Raw genomic sequence first — 6,000 nt, forward strand, 5'->3', positions numbered from 1 at the left:
GCATGGCTAACCTCTACATTCAAAGACACTCAGCTTTTCTACATGGGGACGGGTCTTCCACACCTCCTAGGTTTTCCACCTGGCAGGCACGTCAGTGCACACCAAGAATTGCACACCTGAATTTGATTTTTCCAGGGCAAATTATAATTTTAAACCAAAGGCAAAAAAGATTTGTTGGACTATAAACTACGTCCCTTCCCCCAAAAAGACCCTGCTCGTCTGTGTCCCCACTTTGATCCCAGACCCTCCAGCCTCACCTACAGTGCATTTGGTATCTTTTCCACCCTACAAAAAAAAAACAAAAAAAAACACAGACACACACACACACAAATTAAGGTTGGTTTTGATCATTCAAAAGTGACCCAGCAGCCGGCAGACAACCCACCCCCTGGAATATGTTCCATCTGCAAAGGCCAGCGAGCAAGGAAATGAGCCATATACTATGCCCCCCCGTGCAATAAAAATAAACACACAAAATCACACACACACACACACAAAGAGGTGGGAAATAAATAGCAGCTCCTTCTTCATCGGGTCAGGATCGTTTCTTTTCATCTTTCCCTCTCCATCCAGCAGCTCTTCTCCACAGCAGGCATTCCGCACCTGGCCACAAGCCCAGGAAAGTCCCTGGCTTCTAAGGCCTTTTTGTGTTAGGGGAATGAAAAAAAACAACAAAACCCCCACACCAGTTAAACTCCTGCCCATTACACGAGCCCACAAACAACCAACTCCCCCCCCCAGCCCCCACTCGGTGTTAATGAAGAATCGGCTCCTTGGCATCTGCTCGTGTAAACCTTGCCCCCAATGGCCAGGGCCCCCCCTCTTGTGTGGGACTCACCCCGACAATGGGAGAGGAAAGGAGATTGCTGCTGCTGCTGCTTTGCAATTGTCGGTGGTGTTGCTCGGCTGGGTGGATGCAAACTTCGCGCCGGGGTGAGGCCGGTTTAACGCCCGGTTTGGCGGAGAGGGGCGAGCATTTCCCGCAGCGGCGCAGCCCCCGGCCAGCCAATGCCGGAGTCGGTGAAAAATCCCAGGCTGGTCCGGCAGTTTCTCTTTTGTATCTTCCTTCGCCTTTTGTTAGCTTCCTCCCCGCCGCACGCCGCATGAAATTGCGATCGGACTGGGGGGGTGGTTCCTCCCCACACACCGTCTTCCTGCAACAGCAGCAACAACAACCACAAATGTAAAAAAAAAGCCCCCCCAAAAAAGCGTGGCTTCCAAAAACCCCCCTTCCCCAATCCCAGGCAAACAGCCTCAGTTTACCACCAGGCAGCTGCTTCCCTCACTCGGAGCCGGCTGCAAAAGGTAAAAAAAACAAAACACCCCGTTGGGCAGACAGAGGCTGTGAATTGCAGAGTCCCCCCGCAGCCCGTGTGCGTGAGAACCCGGCGCCGAGCCGAGCCCGTGCATTGAAGCCTCCGCGGCTGTTCTAGGAAGCGGCTCCCTCCCCCCCCAGCTCGCCCATTGTCTCCGAGCCGAAGTTCCCAGCGTCCACCCCCCGCCGCAGTTCGGTGGTGTTAAAGGGAAAGCGAGCAGGCGACAGGGGGAGGAAAGAGCATTGTCTGGCGCTTTTCTTTCCCTCTTAAAGGTTCCGGCCGAAGGAAGGAGGCCAGATTTTGGCCCGGGGTGGAGGGTTGCAATGATGGCCCACCGCTTCCCTGGGATTTTCTCACCAGTCAGAGGGGAGGGGAAACATTAGATCCCTTCCTTGCCAGCCTGGGGCAATCGCTGGGCATTTGTTTGTCTGACCTGCCTCTGAGGGTCCTTCTGTGAAGTCCCTTAAGGACTGGCGAAGGGAGAAGATGGGGCTAACCCCACTCCACAGGCTGAAAACATTGACTGATTGCAGAAAATAATGATTAACTACGACTGGGTGGTGCTACTCATGGTCTCTGTCCTGCAAACGGAGCCCCGTAGACTGACCCATGGCGAGCTGGGCCAGTGTGTAGCTTCTGGGCCCACTGGCGTCAAGCAGGGACTTCAGCTGTGCCGCTCCTGTCTGATTTGCAGGGTCCTGCCCTAGCCCTTCCTCCGGGGAGCAGCCCAGGCACGAGCTCCTATTTCCATTAATCTGGGGTTTGATGCACGGGTCCCTTGCCCTGAACGTCGTGTCGTCCTTTGCAGTAGGGAGTGAGGACCCGAGTGGGTGTAAAATGCCCCCAGGTTGGAGGGGTCACGTCCCACAGCTGCTGTGCAAATAACTGGGCAAAAAGGCAGGGCAGCTGAGAGTCCCACGGTGACCTACAGGCCAGATTTACACATGGTGCTTTGCACCCAGCAGCTCCCATAGCTCTCAGTGGGGGGATTCGCCATTGTTCTCAATGGGGGGGCAATGGCCATTGTTCTCAATGCGGATTCGCCATTGTTCTCAATGGGGGAATTTTGAGGGATTTTTCCACGTTCACTGAAGTTGCCCACAGCAAGGCGTGGCCGGTTGGTTTTGGTTGCTGGGTTTGTTTTTAATGACAAGCTGAACAATGTTACGGTTTCTAAAACAAACTCTTTTTTTTTTAACCGAAAACCCGAATTTTTCACCGATGGTGCCCGGCGCAGCAGGCCCCCCCTCTGGGTGGGGGTCACTTGGCGCCACTGTAACACTTACTGCGATAACCGAATGCTTTATTAATAACCAGTTACGTTGCACCCGCTCGCCCCCGACATCTGTTCACTGGATAATTCTGCCTAGGAAACCCCGAGGCATCGCACTTGCTCGCTTTATCACCCCTTCCTCTTGGCTGCTGTCGCACGGATGCTTAGGGAGGCTGCGCTGGCACAGCGGGTGCAAAGTGGCCATAAAATACCCGCACACCATCAGCAGGGACGTCTTCCCCTGCCGCTGTGCACGGGGGTTGACTGTGCAGAAAGCTCAAGCAGCGGGAGGCTGATAGCGTCTAGCTCTTATCATTGGTAGATCTCGCAGCTCTGTACAAAGGAGGTCAGCAGCACTGTCTCCATTTTACCAGGTGGGGAAACTGAGGCACCAAGGGAGGTGAAGTGACTTGCCCAAGGTCCCCAGTCAGCCAATGGTAGTGCCGGGAATAGAACCCAGCTCTCCAAAGCGCAGTGCTATGCTCCACCCACTAGGCACCCCCACCTCTTTTTATATATATATATATATATATATAGTTGCTGAGGGTCCTGTGTTCTAACCCTGCTCCCCAGTCATGTGGAGATGCTCTGGGGTTGTTACATTTAGAAGATTATTTCCCCCTTCACATGTGTTCCATTATTTTTATAAAGCCAAAAGTTTTATGCCTGGTCTGAGACCCCACTAACTCATACCACGCAGGCCGTCGGAGGAGAACCGATGGTGATCTGTGCTAGGCTGAACGTAAAGCGGTAGCTAGAAGCTCCACATCCCCGTGACTTATCCCCTGCACCAGACATTCACTCTCCTCCCTCACCAATCCCTCGGGGCACCCGAACTGACAAATTGCAGTGAGTCCTAAGGAGATTAGCAGAAATGACGAAAGGTCGGAGAAATGAGAGTGCCAAGGAGTTGGTGAGGGAACATGGCACGGAAGGTCTAGACAGGAGGGAAAAAAGAGACATTCACGGTCTATAAACTGGTAACGAGCTCTTAGATGATGGCTCTCCCTTCTGGTTATTAACTTGAGAGGGCAGGACAATAAGGGCTGGTGCAGCTAGGGTGACCAGATAGCAAGTGTGAAAAATTGGGACAGGAGGTGGGGAATAATAGGCACCTATATAAGAAAAAGCCCCGAATATCGGGACTGTCCCTATAAAATCGGGACATCTGGTCACCCTAGGTGCAGCCGGGGGGAATTAGGTTGCATCTCAAGGAAACCTTTATTATAGCCATGCACAAAGCATGGCATCAGTGCAAGGGAGGTTTGGAATAAATTCTCCAAGCTGAACCTACACACCAGCCTACCCCCAACGGGACGCAGAGGGACGGCAGCGCATTCCTTGAAGGGAACCAATAATTACACCAGACCCCAGCCTCGCTCTGCAGGAGGCGCTGTCCTGCGCAGGATGGGAGCTGTAGAAGGGAGCTTGGAGCTGTACGAAACAGGACCAGAATTTTGGAATGGGGGGGGGGGGGAGTATCCCAGCTATCTGCTTCTCCCAGTTGGAGGCGCTGTGGGGAGTGGGGAGGGCCAGGGCGGGGGCTGCCTAGAAGAGCCCTTAACTCCACTTGGAGGCTCAGTGGGGAGACCGGGCAGCACAAAGCCCCTGCCCAGACCTTTGCCCCGTCCACCCATCAGCCTCAATCACAACCTCCCCCACCTCCCTGGCCACTTTTATTCAATGGGACAGGCCCAAAGAGGGGCGGAGCTCGTCCCTCCCCGATCCCCACTGACCAATCCCCAAGCGAGCCTGACTCGGTCCCCTGCCATTGGTAGGATTTAAATGGATTCGTTTCTCTTAAAGGGGAGGAGGAGGAGATGGGGAGGGGAAGGCGTGAGAGAGGGGGAGGTGGGGGGGGGAGGAAGGGAGGGAGGGGGAGAAAAGAAAGGGGGAAGGGGAAGGAGGGGGGGCCGGGAAGCGGGTGGCAGAGGGAAGGGGCAGGAAGATGAGGAGTGGATGAAAGGGGTGGATTGTGCCAGTGGTCCAGCCCCCGCCCCCCCATATAAACGAGGCCTGGGGGGCGTCTCAGCCTGGGCAAAGATTTGGGGCCAATGGCTGGGCAAATGAGGAGATGCCACAGCCTCCCCACTTCCCCCCCCCCCCCCCAGGTTCCTCCTGTCCAACCCCGTCCATCCCCATGGCTCTGCGTAGTTTGTCTCACGCTGGGAGCTGCCCAGAAACAGAGCAAGAGACAGGCCTTGTCCCACGAAGCACTCACTCGCGGTAGCAGACAAAGCAGGGTCACGCTCCCCAGCCTCGAGGCGGGGCGTGGAAGGGGGGGTGGAAACTGAGGCACGGAAAGGCAGCGAGATGGGGCCAGTGTCACAAGGAAGCTCAGCGTGTTGGGTGTGTCCAGTGTCTTGGGGGATCAGCCCCTTGCTAGCCTTGGGGATTGTTGGGGGAGCCGGACGTGGCTTCCCACGGTCACCCACAGCCAGCTGCCCCGGCCCATCCGCTCACCCAGGAGGCAGACGTGATTAATGGGCCTGTCAGGTTAACTCGCAGCCAGCTGGGATCCTGGGCAGCGGCCTCGCCAACTGGGGAGGGGCTTGTTCCACCCAGTGATTTACAGGGATTCCCCCCCTCCTCTCCCAGCGGGATGGACGCCTCCCCCACCCCCCAAGTTCAGGGAGTGCTTCTGCAAGCAGCTGGGCCTGACCCCATCCCCAGGCCATGGGCTCATCTCCCTGTCCTGAGCAGAGGTAAGGAGGGGGCAGCTGTGAAGGGACATGCCACGCCTGATACGTCCCATCCCTCCATCTCCCAAGGCTAGAGTGCCAAGGACGCTTGTTCCTGGGTCCCTCAGGCTGACCACTGCGCTGTTTCCTCTCAAACTGGATTTCTGACCTTCGTTACATTTGGGGAAACTGAGGCACAGAGCAGGGACGTGAGGTCACACTGGGAACCTGCTGCAGAGCAGGGGAGAGAACCCATGAGTCCTCCTCACAGTCCTCTGATCTAACCCTTCCCTCTCACAGCCAAGGTTGGCGCCCATGAGTCCTGGTCTAACCCACGAGGCCCCATGCATTCCCAGCACTGGGAGAATCCAGGAGTCCCCCACCCCCTGTTTTAACCCCATACTCCTCACAGAGCTGTAAATCTTCCTCCCGTCACAGCTCCTCTCTCTGCTCCAATCAGTCATTTAAAAAAATGATTTTCAAAAATAACTGTGGGGTGGAGGGGAGAGAGAAGGAAAAAGTGAAACTTGCCAAGGTCTCAGGGTTAGACACTGGAAAACGCGATGGAGAAATGACATCCAAAAACTGACAATGGGGGGGGGGGAAGTTTGATTTTGAGCAAAGGCCTCTTTAAAAATACTGATAATAAATAACAACAATGAAGGAGTTTCCTTCAATAAGTTTGTACCAGCTCCAAGGAGTTGTCATCTTGCATCCCCACTTTGAAATC

The 6,000-nt window shown here is 55.1% G+C and overlaps 1 protein-coding gene across 1 annotated transcript in view; it reads right to left on the reverse strand.

Moving 5' to 3' along the window:
- Positions 1 to 1,171, reverse strand: part of VANGL2 (VANGL planar cell polarity protein 2) — a 38,485-nt gene extending 37,314 nt beyond the window's left edge. The window contains exon 1 of the mRNA XM_067560297.1: positions 839 to 1,171. The gene's annotated coding sequence lies outside the window, so the exon portion shown is untranslated. The remainder of the gene's footprint in view (positions 1 to 838) is intronic.
- Between the last annotated feature and the right edge of the window lie 4,829 nt (positions 1,172 to 6,000).

The sequence above is a fragment of the Emydura macquarii genome, unplaced genomic scaffold, assembly GCF_026122565.2.
Source record: "Emydura macquarii macquarii isolate MOO-44397 ecotype Brisbane River unplaced genomic scaffold, CSIRO-AGI_Emac_v2 contig_2273, whole genome shotgun sequence".
Taxonomy (NCBI): Eukaryota; Metazoa; Chordata; order Testudines; family Chelidae; genus Emydura; species Emydura macquarii.